Raw genomic sequence first — 20,322 nt, forward strand, 5'->3', positions numbered from 1 at the left:
GTAGGAGGACAAGGAATGTGACAACAGGGATATGGAAAGCTGCTCTCAGAAAGTGGTGGCATTTATATCTGCATCCAGAGGCAAACAGATGAAGAATCTGTCTAGGTCTCTAATGGCTAGTTAGGGAGAGAGAAGAAGAATGGTGTCCACAGTGTTAAGGAATCAGATTTCTGTGGGTGTTCCTGGGGACTTTCCACAGTTACTTAAACATGAATATTTTGTGAGCCTCCACAGGACATCCAAGAAGCAGACGCAGTACTCTGATTGAGTTGGGGTGGGCAACCTGTTTGTATTTCATCTTTGGTCTTAGTTCACACACACCATGGTAGAGCCCCCAGTAAGATCCATCTGAAATAAATGTGTAAAATGATATAGTTTGTAAATTGTCTGCAATCTGAAAATAAGATACACACACATGTATATGTATAGATATAAAACAGTGGTATTTTCATAATAAATAAGTAATTATGTTTACACAAATATACCTGTATTTTGCAGAGTTGGGAACTTTAGATCATATGGCAAAATAAATGATTATTTTCTAATGTGACCAGTTGCTCGTTTATGTCTCTGCTTTGTGAGTTTTTGGGGTGTTCATTTTGTCTTGCATCTTTTGTCTCAAAGTGAGACCCTCTGAATGCAAAATCTGATTTTTGCACACTCCGTTTTTCCTTTCCCAGCCGCCTGCATCTGTCATTCATTCGTCGTTCGTCTTACCTCTCTTTAAAACTGAGATCAACTAAAAGAGGAATCAAAAAAAAAGCCTCTGTTTAAAAAGGGGTATCTGAAATTTCACAAAGTATGTTGGCATCACAGCACCCCATGCATATTTAAACACCATCATCAAGACAGGAGGTTGGAGGAAAAAATCAGGTTGTGATATTTGGAAACAGCAGGTGTGGGAAGGAAGGTGTTGACACCCTCTAAAGAGGGATAGGAAATGTTGTGTGGCAGGTTCCCTCCTTAGCTCCCAAGTCACCTGGGGTCCCCAACATGCTTTAAGCAAACTCTAAAGAGCTCCAACTTGTCCCCAGTAGCCTGCGGCTCTGCAGTGGCAGTGTATTGTGGAAGCTGCGCTTCCAGCAGACTCCTGCTCCCAACATCTGCAGGCTTCCTTTTGTGTGGATTTTTTATACAATTGCTGCTGTAATTATACCTCTATTGCAAGTACCTCTATTATGTACGAGAAATTTGGGGAAGTAAAGGTGTCCAGGTCAAGGATGGATGGAGACAGTTGAAACTTCAGGGCTGCCCCAGAAACTTGTTAAACAATGAGGAGCAGGAGCCAGGTGCGGATAAAAGGGAGGGGCCACCCATACCTTCCGATAGCACAGTCTACACCTCAAATGTTGCCAGTGTGCTGGACACACAGGTTTCTCTGCTGCTTCTCTGCCATGGGGCAAATTTCACACTCCCACCTTTTGACTCTGGCTTTTGTATAATTTTTCTCATGTTAGAAATTTTGAAATCATTATCAGAGCGGATGGAGAAGACACAATACTCTGGGCTTTGAACTTTTATGTACATGGTAACTTCTTGGCAGGCCTCTTTAACAGGGAGCCTTCTGAACCTACTTCAGGAGATACCAATCTAGTAAATAAAGACTGATGTCTGAGGATATGTAATTTAACACATGGCTCTCACACAGGTGGTCCAGGGACTGCCTGTATATCAAATGCCTTCTGGAAGAGAGTTGATTTTGATACAAAACAATGTCCTGCCGTGAAGTCTGGGTTAAAACTGAATTATCAGTTATGCATCCTGCCTTGACTAGGTGGATGTAGAAAAGTATGCAAACTCCTTCTGTTTCAGGAGCAAAATCAGGGGTATGATGATAGGAACCCAGAGAAAAAAGAAAACTGTCCTTTTATTTTCTTATATGACTTTAGTTGTCTACTTGCAAAATTAGTCCCATAATGAAAATGAAAATGAATGGAAATATGTATGCCAAACCCTCAGTAATATGGCCTTGGCCTTAGAATTCTTGTTTTGAGATATCTCTACAAATTAGGGTATTCAATGTCTTCAAATATGAAGTTGGGTGACTGGACTTACCGCTGGGATGTAGTACAGATGAAATCACTTAAAGAGTTTGGATCCTTTGATGTCTCAGGACCACTCCTGGCCCTCAGCCCCATCAACCCTCAACCCCTCAGTTATCTCAGAGCTAAAGGCCTCTCTTTCATGCAGCTTCCTCCCTGATCACTTCATTATTTTGCCAGAGTTCAACATTATCCTGAAAGTTAGTTCCAGTGATAAGGATTGAACAGGTTGACACACAGAATGCCAACTCACAACAAGTCCTGACTTTGGGCTGACAAGGCCCCTGTGACTGCTTAAGCCTGGCCACCTGAGTTCGATTTCCAGGACCCACATAAAACATGGCAGGAGAGAACTGATTCCACAGAAGTTGTCCTTGGCTACATCTATATATGTACAGATACACACACACACACACACACACACACACACACACACACACGAGCGAGCTCACAGCATAAATAAAAAATAAAAAAAATATCTTTAAGAAGTTCTTTCTCTGAACACATCTAAACCTCTTCATTTTGCAGAAAAGGAAGAGAGCTGAGAGTAAATCTTGTCAGGGATTCACATGCAAAAGTACATTCCAGGGGTTGGTGGTCTACGCAGCGACCTTCTAGCCTATACATAGATACAGAATACCTTGTATCCTGACTGCCTGATGCCCTCCCTACTTTCTTTAGAGCCTCTGAGTCAGGCTGGTTTCTACGCATTGTGATTCACCACCCGCGCTTATTTACATCTTTAGAATTTGTTCACCTTCTTCCTTTGGCTTCTTTCTTGTCAAGACATGTAAAATGACTAAGTCATATTCTAATCTTGCATAGGTAAAACGAACAGAAATAATCATCTGATTGCACTGCAGTTTTTTTTTTTAAACATTTGAGTCATTTTCTTTCTTTCTTTTTTTTTAAATTATTTTATTTTATTATTTGACCCTGTACATGGAGCACTGGCCTCTCTGCTCACTACACGGGCCATGGGACTACGATGTTTATGTGACAAGAGGGGTGGAAGTGTTTTCCATGGTGATAGAAACGGGAAATCATTCGGGAGAATGCATGCTGAGAGGAGCCTGGGAACTCTAATGCCCAGTGGGAACTTATCTGTACAGTCTCCATCATGGAGTGGGTGGTGTGCTGTCTCCAGTGTGTGGTGTTTTCATCTGATAAAGGCAAAACCTATGTGGGCCGCCTAAGGTCTACTTTCTGTTCCTATCTGGTGACGTTGAATGGTGGCATTCATTCCAGATCACTCTTATTTCCTCCTGAGCCTCACAAGCAGGGAGGGGCCTAGGTGTTTAGCAGGAATGATGAGCCCTGCCCTGGCTCATGGTGAGTCAGACCCCTAATCTATCCAGCAGGAGAGGGTTCACAGAAGCCAGCCTGTGGTAGAAATTCTGCCTCTGTGTTTTCCTGGGATTTGTGTTTGAAAAGAAGAAGATTGAAAGCAACGTGCTGTGCTTTGGGGGAACCTTTATCCCTGCTAGTAAAGGCTAGTGTGGCTGTGCCTTTCTTGTCTTCTTAGTTATTTAAAGTTCTATAGTATTTGTGGGTAACAAAGGCCATGCAAGACATCACAAAGTAAAAACATGGTCCTCTCATTGAAAAATGTCTGCAAACTTCAGGATGGGTACAGTAGGGCCAAGCCATGCAGAGTCAGATGGAGATCTAGGTTGAGAGTGAGCAGTGTCCTCATCAGGCCTAGTGCTATTCAGTGACTGCCTTAAACCAAAATCAGTGCTCACAGCCTTTCTCATCTCTTCTGAACAGAAAAGCGCACAAGTCTTCCTGCAGCCTGGTCCCCAGCTTGAGAATCTCAAGCTCCTGTGCTTAGATGATATGGATGTTTAAAGCAGACCTGATTTTGCAGAAGAGAAAAAGAGTCCAAGATGGTTATACCCTTTTCATTGGTAGACTGTGAATGTTATCCAAGGCCCTTGCTCTTAGAGTTGGGCTCTATCTGGCCCTCCATGGAGTCTGGTAACACTGAAATGATTCTCTTTTGTTGGGAGTTAAATTGGAAATTTGGAAGAATACTGAAGCAGACGAATAATAACTGACTGGAGAAGACAAAACAGTTTAGAAAACCCAGGAAGTTCTCAGTCTGATCTGGCAGCATGTAGAACATCAGGCCGAAGTCTGTACTGCAAATCAAACCTGTAAGAATCAGAAATTTTCAAGTGAAATATACATCCTTCCCACCAGCCTTGAGCTCATTGGATAAGTGACAGGTTATCCAGCGTAAACACAGAGGGAAAGTGATGTTTGGGAAGAGTTTAGTTCCTTATCAAAATCCAAAGAGAGCTTCTTGCTCCACCTTGTACTACTGGCAAGTAGTCCTAAGGCTCTGAAGGAAAACCAAGTTTTCAGATATTTGTTTACTTGTTCGTTCAGTCACCTGCATTTAGCATGTACTATGCTCCACTCTCAAAAAGATGCTTAGTGCCCAGTCTCTACTTTTTAAGAAAGGCAGCCATATGTATATAAAGGTGAGAAACTGACCATAATAGACAGTTGTACCAGAGATGTGTGCTTTGTGTTATTGAAACTTAATTCCCTCAATTTATAACCTCCTAGCCTGCTCCTGCTTGTTTGAGACATCATTTCATGCTGTGCTCTGTTACAGACTATTACTAACAGAGATATAGGTGGGGAATCAGGGTGTGAGACTTTTGTAGATGGGGTCTAGACACCCTGGTGAGTAATCTTTTGAATGGTGTCTTGGGGGAAGAAGAGATCTGGGAAACAGGAGTTTACAATTTAAACCTGTTCAGAATCCTCTTGTCTCTGTGCTGGCCCAGGAGGCAGGTAAGAGAACAACCCTGATAACCTGGGAGAGGATTGGCTGTGTGGTCTTGCTCAGGCCACTTTGTCACCTTCCAGGAAATGATAGGAAGGCTGGTGTAATCAACCAGAGATTTCTAACCCAAATAAACACCCGTTTTCATTCCTTCTTATGGATACTGGGACAGAAGGGGAGTGCGGAGGAGGGAAAGTTGCCAGAGTGATTGAAGAACAGAGATGTTAGGTAAGACACCATGAGAAGTATTCTCTTGATTCCTACAATGGGCCACGGATATAGCTCAATGAGCTCTTGCCTGGCATGCACGAAGCTATGAGTTCAGTCTCAATTTAAGAAGGAAAGGCTTAAATGTTTGTCCTTGTACATGTTTGCTGTGGCTCCGTCTTTTATTGCAGGGCTTGTGCATAGCCTTTGTCAGGTGTCGTCACATTTTCTGAAAACCAGTATTTTGTATTGATGTCAGTGGCTCTGATTTACAGTGCTTGTATTGCCCCACAATCTCACTTCCTCTCTCAACAACTGGGTGTGGGCCTCCCACTCTGTAGAAGAGAGGCAGCTGAGGCATAGGAGACTAGGTTCCTTGTATCTCTCATCAGTGACTGGCAGGCGTGGGAACAGAGACCAGCTTTCTTGCTTGGTGTATTTTTATTGCTGTTCTCCTCTGGGCCATACAGTGTTTGCCACCCAAGCATTTGAAAGCTGGAGTGTGACCAGACCTTAGCCATTGACAAGCAAATGTTCTCAGAGGTGCTTGCCCTTTTAAGTTTGTGGTTGAAACAGTGGTGGTTCCATTGTTCCTATTCTTGAGAGGCCAAGGTGGCATCCAGCATTGCTCTGCTCTGACCGCTATTTGCACCAGTGTGACTGAGAATGGTACTTGTATTGCAATTCCTCTTTACTGCCTTATTTTGCAGTGTGACTTGGTGGTAGTTCTGTGAAAGACTTTCTAAAGCCACAGGGGTTGTACTGGGGGGGTCACGATAGAGAGGAACATAAGTTAGTCAGTGTGGCTGAGTGCACCCTGCAGAAGACACTCAGGCCTCACTCTGCCCTCTGCATTTGTTGAATTCCGAGTCTTCCTTAAGCCATAAGATCCAAAGCTGACCTCCTCTTTTTCTGAGCCTCCTACATCCAATGGCTCCCTTCCCCAGATGACCACAGCAGTCTTCTGAGCCTTTGCTGCGTAGCACAATATCAGTTTGCTTGCATACTTCTCAAATGTCCTATGTCAAATTAAGACCCTTGACTTTTTTTTGCCAACCTTAGCTACAGAAGGAACTGTGCTTGGCCAAGATGGTTGTTGAGCTCTCGGCTTGTTAAGTAAGTGTATTAATGTGAAGTGATGACTCAATGTCCAGGACATTGACATTCCCTGACATTACAAAGGAAGCAAAAAGACTATCTACTCACTGGGATCCAGGAAGCCATAGGTGAGTGAACTTTGTATCTGATATGCTAAGAAAGCTCTTCAAGGCTCTAGCATGCTCAGGACTATAGATAAACTGTTTTTGAGGGGGAAATCTCTGTTGTTATTTTTCTTAAAAGAATGGAACCCAATCAGACTCCGTTCTCACTTTATCCTTGTTTCTCCAGCCATAAAATAAACATAATGTGACTTTACTAGTCTGATGAAAGTGATAGAAGATTTATGATGGAAATTGAAAGTTGACGGTCCTATGCATATACCACTTGGTTTTCTGTTCTGTCTTCAGCACTGCACTTCCTCAGGCCAATCATGTTTAGTTTTATATCAACTCTCCATGTAAGACCTCCTTCTTTAGGTTTCTAAATGTGCTCAAGGGGTTTCTCTTGGTTTTTGTTTTGTTTTGTTTTTTGCATTGTTACTGTCTGAAGGATTCTTCTACTTTCACACTTCGATACATTTCCAGATGTGTCCAGAAGAATGATGCTCACAAGTGATTGCTCTAAAAAGCCAGAACACAAACAGTGACAACAAAAATTCAGAGAGACAAAAATATAGCTGAGAATCTATTAAATGAGAAATCAAGACTCATCAAACAGATATCACTTGATTGCCATTCATTCGACTTGTACTGATTTCTTACAACCTGCTCAGCATTGTGGGAAGTGTATGGGAGAATACAATGTGGTCATTGCTGTCACTATTCATAGACACACATATGACAAGTTGATGGGCAGGGAGACTGATGAGAGATTCTGTGTGTGTGTGTGTGTGTGTGTGTGTGTGTGTGTGCTCATTTTCAGAGACAGACTGCTACATGTGTCTTCTATACGTCTGACACAGATGTCATAGGGTCCTCATAAATAATCAAGGGATAATTTGGTAACCAATAACCAATATTGATCGTGGTCTTCAAAGTCTAGTTTGGTTTTAACTATTCAGAGTGCACGAAGATCGAAGCTGCTCCTCACCTTGGTTAGATTTCAGCCAGAGAGGAAGTTGGCAGAAAACTACAGACTTTCTTGAGAGAGACGAGCTAGGTGTGTTGTTGCAGAACCAGAAAGGCTCCACCCACAAACCTAGTTCCTTGACTCTGACACCTGAGTTCCACCCTGTAAACATTCTCACTCATTTTTACCCCTTTGAGACGGAGCGGTTAGCTCTCAGCTCAGCTACAGGACTGCAGCTCTGTGTCAGTGGGGTGACAGTTCCTGAGTATTCTCCAGCCTGGCTTCCTCTGAGACAGCGACAGTCAGTCGCCACTGTTTGTGATCTACCTCCCCTAGTCTGGGAAGAAAAAGAAGAGTTTTGAGGACCTACTACTGCTTCCCCAGGTAAGACCTGAAAATGTGTCTCTGATTCCGCAAAGAGGCCCATGTCCTTTTATACGCTGCCTGATCCTGTTCCTAAACTAGCTTTGCAGCCACATGATACATTGATCCAGGCTCATGGTCTTGCATGTGAAATTCCTTCTTTCTTACTGTGCAAAGTTCATTGACTGGAAGTTTTCGGGCTATAAAGTCAGTTGCCATACTCATCTATACATTGATTTTTTTTTTTTTTTTAAATCATAAGTGCTCTGTGAGCCTCGTAGGACTGGCATATTTTTTTTTTTTTTCGTCCTATGGCTCAGTAAACTGAGGCCTCATCAGTTGAAGGAATGTATTCATATAGGATCCATTGGTTAAGAAGAAGATGAAATCTGGCTTTCCCTTTTCACTCTTATCCTCTATCACCTAAGGCCATCCTGTCATGTAAGAAGGCAAGAGAACTGAAGGATCTTCCTGAACTTTTAATGATAAACAAAGGGTGATTGTTTCTTATTATCATGAAGGATTTTTTTGGTAGACAGGATTTCTCTGTGCAGCCCTGGCTATCTAGGAACTCTCCGTAGACCAGGCTAGACTTGAACTCAGAGATATACCCACCTCTGCCTCCCTCATGCAGGGACTAAAGGTGTGCACGTAGCACCATGTCTGACCTTATTTTTAAAAGTTGAACTCAAAGAGATTTTTATAGTACTACATAGGACTCATCACATATAGCTGTTTTTAGACAGCGAGTAAAAAGATGGATAGGAAAGGAAGAATTTGTAAATTGAAAAATTATATGCATGTATGGGATGACTGAGGGGTGCTTGTTGTGTGTGCTGGGTCTCTGCAGAAGGAAAGTGGAACCTGAGGCTGAATGGTCATCTATGGATGTCATAGCAGCACTTGCAAGGCATGCAACATGAAGTCCTAGGAAAAACGATAGCTCCCGTTCTCACGGTGAGATGTGGAAAATAAGTCTCAGTGGTGCTGAGGTGCCCCAAATCCTGTCACAGCGACTCCTATGGTTCCTCATCTTACAGAGCCTCTCATCATGTCTCTGGTTTAAGAAAGTCTCAGCCTCAGGGAGTGATCAAGACTTTCATTTTTTAAGATGGTAACTTACTTATCATTTCTTCCTTCATTCTCAAAGGTGTAGATCAGTCTCAGTTAGAGACGCATATGCCACCCCTAACCCCAATATCTATGAGTTTCCGAAAATGCCCACATTCATTCCTGCAAGGCCATAGCAAAGAGTGAGTCCAGGAAGAGTCCTGAAGAAAGTCATCAATTGCCTTATACAAAACGGACAAACTTTATTCCCAGAAAGATAACATGATGTTGGGGTGTTATGCCACTGGTCATCATGACAACCATTAAGTCAAAGGCCTTTGCTGACATAGCATGTAGTAAATGATGATGAGCATCTCAAAGCAGCAGCTGGCTGGTTCAACATGGGGATGACATCATCCTATAAGATTCCTCCCATTATATACTTTAGATACTGTGTATTCTGCTTAGCGCCTAGTAGAAATGTCATTGTGCTGTAGGGGCATTAATAAGGAAAGAAACATTTGGCTCTTGTACATTTTTTCAAACCAAATTTTGTAATTATTCTTTAGATATAGGGTAGGAAGATGGACAAAAAGAGATGCTGTCCCTGTTTTCAGCCAATATGGATTTCTCTGAGCTAATAGCCTCAAGTCTTATAAAATAGTTGAATTTTACTCAATAGGACCTAATGGCAGGTTCAAGTCTAAGAATTAGATTAATCTAAAGGTTTTAGTTCAGTAGACACAGGTGAACCCAGCATGCAGATGTGTTTTGATTTTACTTCACTATTAAACAAAAATCAAACTAGTTGCAAGTATTTAATGGGAGTGTTTAATCAAACACAAGGCAAATATTTAATTATTCAGAATGGTTAGGAGGTTTGACTATGCTCGATCAACATTCTTATATGGAGAGAGTCCCAGTGGGATCTGTGAGGTATCTGTCTCCCACAAGCAGAACACGCTTTCCTCAGAGCTGTACAGCTCCCATCCATCCTCACTGAAGCTTCCAAGTGTTGTTTTTCATCTGATCTCATCCAACCTCTTAAGGATCAGAGCCTCTTAAATCACTCACTTTCAAAGGAACGCTCGAGGTATATGATGGGCCGGCCAGCCCACAGATCAGTGTGAAGTGATCTTCAGGGAGAAGTGAAGGGAATTCCTTGGTCCAGGCTTCTGTGTACATAGGAAGTAGAAGGTGTGAAGATGACCCAGTAGTACAAACCACTGGGTGAGGTACCTCTGTAGGCTATCTTCTTGAGCTAGATATAGACTCCATAATACCAAAGCTGTAGTATTATTCTGGACGACAGAGCTTTGGCATAGTCTCTATGACTATGTAACCACAAATAGACAGAAAAGGAATCTGTCAATAGCAGACCAACATCTTTTACTCAAAAGATCAACTGCATAGAATTAAGGAAAGGGATTATATGTACCACAGTACAGAAGTAACAAAAATTGCTAAGATTTTGGAAAAGTATGCTAACAATACATCTTTATCTTATGGTTATAAATGCAGTAATTACCTCTCGATTGCTTCGGGTACATATAATTCTAACACTGAATATTTAGGGTAGACTCGACCTTTCTCTAAGGGACTTTCATCCATTGTTTCATCCAATGGGGAGCGAGGGTGGCAGGCAGGCAAGCAAACAACAAAAGCCACAGGCACAATGAAACAAGCAATAAATAGCTCAAAAAAGACACAAAGGCAGAGGTTCCACAGGGTAAGGAGAGATTCTTGACACGTGAGTGGGCTGCCACCAGAGATGCTCCTGAGGGAAAAGGAGACACATTTGACATGAGCTTTAGAAAGATACAGATAAGAGAGTTTCCAGTAAGAAAGGACAGTGAACAAAGTTGCAATTCACGGCTTCCTGGAGTGCCTTTGAAGGATAGATGGCCTCACTGTGGCTGCAGATGGGGCCCGGTGAGTCAAATACAACCTGGCTGGAAATCTGAGTCTGCCCCAGATTGCCGGCTAAGAACACTGCATCATGTGCAGGCAGAGTGAGTTAAGTGAGCATTGTCACCCTCAACCAGGCACCGAGCCAGGCTCCTCTCCTTGTTATTGAAACCCACAGTTTAGCTGAGACAGAACACCTGTTCAAGTGTACCTTAAATCTGCTTTAACGTTCCAGGGAAATTAGCATGCAAAAACCATTCATGACCCAGTGTTTCTAAATATAGTAAGCAGGGCTAAGTAAGGGAGACAAAGAGGTAAATATACCCTTCTTTGAAATACAGATGAAGATGTCTTACATGCACTGAGAAACTCTTACAAGTGGTTTTTAAGGTGGCAATAAAGTTTTTAATCCGCCCCTTAACACTCTTCTGGATTATTTAAAAGTCAGAAAAAATGGTGTTGCACAGGTTCCTCTGAACTCTTTATAGTGTGTGATTTGTAGTGTGAGTGTTGCTAAATTACCCTCCTGTCTGGGAGGTAGTAATGCTGGGCTGGGAGAAGCAGTTAGAGCAGGTTCTTGAGATGAGCCCGCTTCGTATTCTTCCTTAATAAGAGGTTGGTAAGGAGTGTGAGTGCAGGTATGTGGTCTGCAGCTGTCCTGGTGGGTGGAAGGAAGGTGGTGGGATCTTAGCTGCACGGACCACAGCACGCCGGCAATAGGTCAGGGCTTCTCATTTTCCCATGCATGGTGCGTGATTGCGTGTGCATACACTGTAAACGTCTACTTTAAAGGACGTCAGTGGGCTCTGTGACCTACATAACAGGAAGTACTTGAACAAGATCTATTCACTTAATGTTAATTTTTGAGCAACTGCTAAGTTAAAAATGCTAAAATTTCATTTGTTAAAAGCCACGGATTGGATATTGGGTAATTTGCAAATAATGTTTCATCTTTTCTCTAACCCCGTGAGTACTTCTGCTTTGACAGAGGTGAGACTGAAGAAAAATGCTAAGTGTCAACAGGGAGACTGTATGTGTGGCATAAGGGAAATGTGGGGTAGATTGGGGGTAGGACAAGCATAAGTGTGAGGGTGAGTGGTGTGTCCATATGGACAAACACCTTACAATGTAGGTATGCAGCGTGTGGATTCTTGTGTCTGGTTAACTGAGTGGAAAACAATCATGTGGTGAAAAGACAGACAGGATCCTGTGACTGCCTGAGTGACAGGTAGAAAGGAGTGACTTCGTCTCAAATGGAGAAGGGCATGAGAGGAACTGATTTCAGGATAAATATTAGGGGCTTTCTTTGGATCACATAAAGTTTGAGAATGTGAGTTGTCAATAATCTAAAATTCAGATATTTCCACATCTATCTGTCATCTATCTATCTATCATCTATCTATCTATCTATCTATCTATCTATCTATCTATCTATTTATTTATCTATTATCTATCTATCTGTATGTATGTATACATGTATGTATATACAGACACATGTATACACACAAACATATGTGTACATGCTTATATATATGTACACACGTATATATTTGTATATGTGTACATATACATACATAAAGTTTAAAATTACCAAATAAGTTAGTATAGACAGAAAACATAAGCAGTTTTCAGCTCCCTTCTGGGATGCTGCAATTTCTTGAAGTTACAGAAGTTGGAGGAGGTACAGCCCCAGTGACGTGCCAAATAGCAAGGAGGGTTAGCAGGGGGCCTCCACCGGCCCAGAAGAGGATCTGATCACTAGAACCATTTATGATCTCCGTCCCATCATAACAAAGAGACTATTTCCCTTTTATTTTGTACGGGCAACGTGTTGTCTTCTCAACTACATTCTAGCACAGACCACACTTATTACACCTGCTGCTCCCTGCTCACTGCTCACTCCGGTTCCAGAACAACATGGGAGGAGCCAGAGGAACACCATCCAGAGTGGTGGTACATTCTACACAAATGGGCTGAGTCTGCGGCTAAGGTAGACAAGCAGGTAGGATGCTACCCAGGGGTGGAACCAGATATGAGTGAGGACCCAGACAGAGCAGTCTTTAATGTGGAAGTTCAAGAGAAAACAGAGAGGGTTTGAAAATGATGGCTGTAGATATTCATCTATTCATCCATAAGAAATTCTGTGAAATGGGGAAATTGGGACTAGCTGAAAAGGAAGTGGGGGCTCCTTTTTTAAAGGTGAGAGAAAGATGCTAGAAATATACATTCATAGGGATTAAAATGTGATCAGTGCACATAGATAACAGCATCGTATTTAATATTTTATAAACCATGTGGAGAAGCTGAGATGAGATTACCATCATATAATTCTTTCACTTACAGAAAATCAGGCTCAGGAGCTTAAAGTCATCTGCTCAATACCAATAGCAGATGGGATTGAAGGCTGAGTCCTGAAAACTGGAGTTTAAGGTTCTCACAGTGAAGAGTCTACCCATGTGAGTTTGGAAATCCCTTAAACTTTTAGAACTCTCTAGAAATGTCACTGAGCTACTACTGCTGGTGGAGAATCTTTTCTTTTAGGGAACTCTTAAGGAAACACTTCTCAGTGACCTCTGAACTCAATGCACATTTGCACTAAGTGTGGGGAATTTGGAACCCTGGAAAGGAACTGAAACTTAACAACTGTGAAAGTTCTCCCAAACAATGTTTGTCAAAGCTTTAGGTGGACTACTTCATGCCGGAGTGTAGGAATCAAGTTTCAGATACCGATGCTTATGGATGGGCTGCCTCCTTTCTCTTCCTCTAGAAGAACATTGGTCTCTCCTACCAACATCTTGGTACATTCACATGCTGTCTACTTAAATGCTACACATACTCACTGGTCTCTGTACACACAGCTCCAATCATGTGCTCCTGGGTTTTCAGGTCTACTGGACTCTTCGTTGGGATATTGCTGTTCTTTATAAGGACTACATTTAAGTCCATGTTATTTTGACACAGCTCTTCAGATTCAGAATAGGAAACTTTGTATTTCCCTTGCCATTCTTTCAGTGGGGTGGCTTACTTCTCCTATCACTGATGGCTCCTAATAGAAACTTCTTAGAAGAAGCCATCACCATGGGCTTCAGCCTTAGGTATCTTTCTACTGATGTGCCTTGTAGAAGAATTTCTACATCCATAAGTAGCACAAGTCAGTATGACTCTATGGAACATCTAGAATGCTGTTGGTGCACATTTTCTAGATGTCTACTGCCTTAACCTAGCCATTGTGCAATGGTCCATCATCTATTGAACCCATCTATCCATATTGCCAAAGATGCAATTCTTCAATAATAGAGTTCCCAATGGCAGAAACTGTCTGTATATGTCTTCCTAATTGCCACTTCTCTTTCTAGCCCAGTGCTTAGCCAAGAGCACTGCTCCACCAAATGTGTTTTAATTAATTAAATAAATGAGGTGTTCTTTCATATCATGTAGAGGAGCACTAGGCCATTTAATTTATGTCAGATGGGGAAAAAAAAGAGTAAAGTACCTAAATACAAGACAGTCTTATATGCAGAATTAATTAATTAGGCAAATCAAGTCGAAAGCTTCAGAAACCAACTAGTGCAATTCATTTTCCTCTTGAGTTGGGGGAAGCATAAATTTGAATAATTTATGTGTAGACTTTGAAAATCTGACATCATTATTACCCAAGCTTTTAACTCAGAATTGTATTGTTATGATTATTAAAATTTGCTGACATCATGAACGTTTATTTGTGAGTACACTTAGTAGATGAACTTACCTGGCCAGTAAGAAAGGATGAAACTATTAATGAGAAACCTGTCTATACAAACCTACACACCTCAGCCTTTCAATCTCACAACGTAAACAGGAAGTTCTGGTATTGCTATGATTGTTGTTAGTTTATGTTGTTTTGACACAGGGTTATCACTATACAGCTTTGGCTAACCTGAGATTTATGTAGACCAGGCTGACCGTGAACTACAGAGATCCACCTGCCACTGCTTCTGAAATGTTGGGATTAAAGGTACTTGGTATCTGACCAAGAACTGACTATTATAGCAAATGTTGGGCAAACATTTTTAAATAACTAATTAATACATTGGAGGCTGACAGACCCTCTGCAGATTGTCCTAAAGCAGACCTTCATGTATTCTATCTAAATTTAAATTGTGTTTGGTCAATATCCCTGGGAGGCCTGCTCTTTTTTTTTTTTTATTGAAGAGAAATAGAGGAGAAGTAGATCTAGAGGTAGTGGAGGGGCTGGGAGGAGGAGTGGAGGTAAGGAAAACTATGATCAGGATACAATGGACGTAAAGAATACGATTTTTAAAAGATTAATTATGAAGAGATAGCTTATCAGTTTAGAGTTACTATTGCTTTTGCAGAGGACCCAAGTTTGGTTCCCAACACACTTAATGGAAACACGTGCCACTTTTAACTCCAGCTCCACCTATTCAATGCTGGCTTCAGTGGGTACCCAGCCACATGCAAGGCCATATAACTAAAAATAAATATTAAAAAAATATGGTAAGGTTTGGAGGCAAGAAAGAGAATGGAGAAATACAATTAAATTATAATCTCAAAAAATGTAAAAACTAAAATAAATACACTTAAAAATTTTAATTGATAAAGGATTTCAAGGAATGCAGTTTGGTCACAAATACTCAAACACTAAAATCTATGTATCTTGACTCATAATTTCTGTGACTAGGAATTAATATTGGATAATAAATTGAGGCATATGAGTTTTAACTATAAAGATCTTTAACACATAATCATATAATCAAACAACAGGGGAATGGTGTTGATAAATAATAATGGAGGATCAGTTAAAAACCAATGTATGGTTGTACAGTGGGAGCCTATATAGGCGATAGCACGGCATTATTAGAATTTGTTCATTGCTTCCACCTTTATTGGCGTATTAGTAACAATAAGACAGCATATATTAATGGTTGTGGCATGAGGCTGATGTTTTGAAACATGTACCCATCATGATATAATTACAATTAAGCTAAAAGTCTAATCTCACAACTCTTACATCATTTGAGAGAGAGGGAGAGAGAGAGAACATATAAAATGTACCTTCTCATCAATTTTTAGACATAAGGAACTTACCATTTATTCATTAAGTGATCCAGTAACATCTAGTGCTGTGGAAAGCTAAAGGAGTGAGGCAGCGAGACCTTTGGTCAGCTTAAAACTCTGCCACTCCCTCTCTGAGGGACCCCGGAAAACTGCTTAATCTTCTTAGATTTTGTTCTCTAATCTGTAAGTGCAGATAATGATGGGGCCGGAGCCACAGGGCTGCGGATGAGCTGAGTCACAATGCTGGTCAGTTACACCGGCTCTTTACTTTCAACGTAGAAAAAAAAATAGCATTGTGAAAAGGTAACTGTAGAACTATCTGAGGCTTTCATCAAAATCATTTACTTCTGCACGGTAAGTTCAAGGGCAGGTTTCTTTGGCTCTTGTGCAGCACGGTGAGGAATGTGGATCCACACTAGCTATTCCCAGTCTTTATGAGTGAGCACCCACTGCTCAGTGGCTCTCAGCCTTCTCAGCTCTCATTACTAAAGGGTGGCATCTACTCAATTAGGTTACCACCACAACGGCTAGCAGTGTTCCGGGCTCAATTCTGCGTCCCTTTACCCTCGGGCTCAATTCTGCGTCCCTTTACCCTCGGTTCCCTCTTCTCTTGAACAAATGAGATCTGCCACGAGCACACTCAGTATGCAGCTCGTTTCTTTTAGAACTTTTGCTGTTGGCAGTGGGTGTGGAAGGAGAGCCCAGGAGATGCTTTTGATCCACAGGAGCTTTTCCTTCCTCCAGAGAGAGATACCGGAGAGTCCAGCTGGTGGGTTGAGAAGGGTTTTTTTTTTTTTTTTTTTTTTTTTTTTTTTTTTTTTTTTTTGGAGGAGGAGCCATGGTGCCTGTAGGATTCTTCTGTTTGGGAGCCTTCTTTTATTTCTTTTATTTCAAAGCTCCATCCTCACCTTGATAATTCAATGTATTAATCTCCAACCTTTCTTCTTTTATTATTTTATATACTTCAGAATTTGAAAATAAAACCACAGGGTATAAGTAAGCTTTGACCATAGTTTTTCATGCAATATTACTCTGTGACTTTTTGTCCATGTTTAATTTTCTTCAGAGATATGGTGACTACTATCGCTGTACGTGCACAGTATTATACGATAGTACCTTTATTTTTATTCTTATTTTTGTTTTTATTGGTCTTTTGAGACAGGACAGGGTTTTTCTGTGTACCTTGGCTTTGAGTTCCAGGTCCTTGGCTGTCCTGGAACTCTTTCTGTAGACCAGGTTAGCCTCAAACTACAGAGATCTGCCTGCCTCTGCCTCCTGAGTGATGGGATTTTTAAACCTCTTCAATTTAGTATTGCTGCTTGCCTCATTCTCCCGCTAGGTTTTTGCATTGCCTGCAATCTAATCTATTTTTGATTCTTTATTCAACTTAGCATAAGCAAGGAACACCCTGGCCTGGGAAGAGCCCTAGCCTGGCTTTTGGAAGGAATCTTGAGAGTCAGTAGTTGATGAGCAGCCTCCGTGTGAAACCAATGAAAAGTGATGCTCAGGGTGAGGAACAGCTTCCGTCTGAGCGCAGAATTCCAGGCTGGCATGGACCCAGAGCCTTCTCTATGCCACTAAGCTTCATGTCTTGTTTGGCTCATGATTGCTGATGTATTTCTAGAATTCAATTGACTATCACACCCCTTCCAGCCCCTCCTCATAAAAAACTATGTTCTGAACTCCGACGATATTTTAATACTCTTCTGGTTTTCTTTAGACCCATTAGCTCACAAAATCATTAAACTGCTCCCCAAGGCATATTTTGGATTCATTTCACATTTGAGCATAGTGAAGTTGAGGGGTTTTAATTGTTATATGACCTCAGGCAGCTGGTAAGCTGTGGAACCTGGATTCAAGCCCAGGTCTATCTGACTCCGAAGTGCTCTCCACCTCTGCCGTGCTGTGCCCTGAAAAAAATATTGATTTCCCAAGATGAATCAATTTATGCCTTTCACTGCTGCTAGTCCATTATCTTGTGAAAGGGTTGGTTTAATTAATTCTTCTAACATTTGTGTTTTCAAATCGTAGGTGAGTGATCTTGACACATAACCCACACATTGTGCTTAAATCAAAAGAGCAGACATCTTTCAGGCTCCAACGGAGATAGCTCAGCTCTCTGGTTTTGTCACTCCAACCAGCAACTGATGGAAGGGACTATAACCATGAGAAACACTAAAAGAACTAAATACTATTGATGATGAAAAACTCAACTCATTCCGAATACAAACAATACCACAAACCACAGTGAAGATGCGTTTTAGGAGAGACAATCTGACCTTTTTTATTTTTTTTAGAATTGTACATATGACTACTATATTTACATCTTTTCCCTCAAAACTTTTCTCCCTCTAACTTCTCCTGTGTCTCTTTCATTCTCTATCAAGTTTATGTGCTCTTATTCTTAAATTATTACTGCTTTATATATTTACATATATGTAATTATATATAAATTTTTATATATTTATATTATATAATATATAATTGTTATATATTTATATTTTATATGTTTAATGCTTTATATATTACATATAGTCTATATAATGTATATAAATGTATTAAATATTTATATAAATACTTATATATTTATAATGTATAATTTATATATACTTAGATGTTATGTTTTATATATTATATATAAATAATTTATATGATATATAAATTTAGAAAATATATTCTGTTATATATATGTGTATACATATACACATATATATTAAATATATATTTATTTGTAGCTATGTCTCATGTAGACTCTCTCCCGGTATTCAAAAGGGGACTAGATAACCTAACATAGGACTTATTTCTGTAGAAGACATACTCTTCCTCTCTCAGTAACCATTGACTGCTTGTAGCTTTTAATCTAGTGGTGGAGGGTAGTGAAATTTCCTCCATCTGCACTAGCATGTCACATGTTGCCCTTGCTTGGGTCTTATCTAGGGATCTATATTGATAAGATATGGCAGATTCCTGTTATGTATAGAAGGCACTGTCTAGAAGGAAATATTCTGGTCTTCTGGACCTTACAATATTTCTGTCCCCTTGGTCCTTGAGTCTTTGTGGTTGTGTTGTAGATGTTTAGTGAAACATGAAAAGAAAGAATGGAAAAGTTTTGTTCTGCTTGGTTTGCACCTGACTGTGTTTAAGCCTCAGGGTTAGGTCAGGTCAGAGTGCATTCTGTCTTGGCCAGCACTCTTGAACAGCTCTCTCTCCCAAACCTAAAACACAGTGAGTCCCAAGTCGTTCATATCCTTCACTAGATAAAACCTTTTCTTGAATACTCACATTTCTGCCAAGCCAAGGTGTCCAGTCTATCTGCAAGTGAAGTTTTTGTTCTCAGAGGACTGATTGGTTTCTTGGAAGTGTTAAGCTCATCTAAGACATATCATTCTGCAATATGCTCATATCATTTACATAACAGGTTTGTGGCTTCTTGGCCCACAAACGAATTTCATAACTCCTTGTGGAAAAAGCCTTTCCCAGCACACATTGTCTTTCACATCGCTCCAACGGTCCTTTAATTTTTATTTTCTGGAGGAACAATTTATATATTAAAGGGCAGCAAAATAAGTTACCAATTTGACTTTGTGTAATCTCTCCCTGGTATTCATTTTGGTCTTTTTCTGACTTTTGATGCTTTTGAAATTTTCCAAAAATCAGATTTTGATATATTTTCTGTGTGAAACAGATTTTTCCATAATGGAATGTTCTGAGGAAAGGGAAGTCTGTGATGAGGATGTGGGTGCTCAAAGAACAGCATTTTCTATCCTCAATACTTTTATGAGCATAATACTTTTCTCCTTAGATAGTCTTTATGTAATTCTCTTTGTAGAAAATTAGAAAATATAATGAAAAAGTCTATCCTCCCACAACCCACAGAAGACTAGCATCATCACTTTGATGACTATGATAGTAAATGTTTTTTCTATATATTTGTATTTTATCTTTATAAACCCAGTGTTGTACTGAGGCCCTTTCTATAATTTGTATACTGTTCATTATAATGGCTATATAATATTCTACCTACACAGCCTTTGGCTAGATTTCAATTTACTGTTAGTAAATTAATTATGAATGAGACATTATTGCCTATGGTAAAGGGAAGTGGAATAAAGGCCATATTTGGGCTTACCATGGGACTGTCATAAGTTAAAACATACCTGTAGACAAACTTTATTTCAAGAGATCCCTCTGTCTTTCATGAACTCAATTATCTCCAAATAGCTTATGAAGATGTGGTAACCAATTAACACATTTCTTTTTCTTTATCCTGAGTCTTAAACCTGTATTTAGGAAAGACTTTTAGTAAATCAAGCTAGCAGTCTTGAGGACGGCTGATAACCTGGATGCTAGATCAGAATGGGCAAGGTCTTCCTGGTTTAAAGATTCTAGAACCACAGACCTGCTACCCGAAGAACAGTTGGTTTGGACTATTGTCCAGCATTTTCTAATAAGTCTATCTTCTGACAAGGTTTGGGGAGAATGAATCAGAGACTAACAATCAAAGGCAGGGGTGTTTGGAGCCTTATATTGCCTCATCAGGTAGGACGGAGAGAAAAATCATAAACAGTAAAAAGCAAGAGCAGTCCCAAGTGTTAGGAAAAGGAGGCAAACTTCCCTTCTAGCTAATACATTTTGGAAACAAGTCCAGTTGTTATTACAACTTGCGTGTGTACTCTTAGAAAAAAAAAAAAAAGTGAAAATATTGAGCATGCTATGTGCTTTCAC

General features: G+C 40.4%; 1 protein-coding gene and 1 long non-coding RNA gene across 2 annotated transcripts in view; one reads left to right on the forward strand and one right to left on the reverse strand.

Annotated features, from left to right (window-relative positions):
* Nucleotides 1–7,390: 7,390 nt before the first annotated feature.
* Nucleotides 7,391–20,322, forward strand: part of Tprg1 (tumor protein p63 regulated 1) — a 138,445-nt gene continuing 125,513 nt past the window's right edge. The window contains exon 1 of the mRNA XM_034514779.2: nt 7,391–7,602. The gene's annotated coding sequence lies outside the window, so the exon portion shown is untranslated. The remainder of the gene's footprint in view (nt 7,603–20,322) is intronic.
* On the reverse strand, nt 9,440–16,159 carry LOC143434005 (uncharacterized). The gene is made up of 2 exons (XR_013103147.1): nt 15,628–16,159; nt 9,440–10,408 (listed from the first exon to the last, which is right to left on the reverse strand). It is a non-coding gene; the product is annotated as an uncharacterized LOC143434005 (long non-coding RNA).

This window comes from Arvicanthis niloticus, chromosome 12, assembly GCF_011762505.2.
Source record: "Arvicanthis niloticus isolate mArvNil1 chromosome 12, mArvNil1.pat.X, whole genome shotgun sequence".
Classification (NCBI taxonomy): domain Eukaryota; kingdom Metazoa; phylum Chordata; class Mammalia; order Rodentia; family Muridae; genus Arvicanthis; species Arvicanthis niloticus.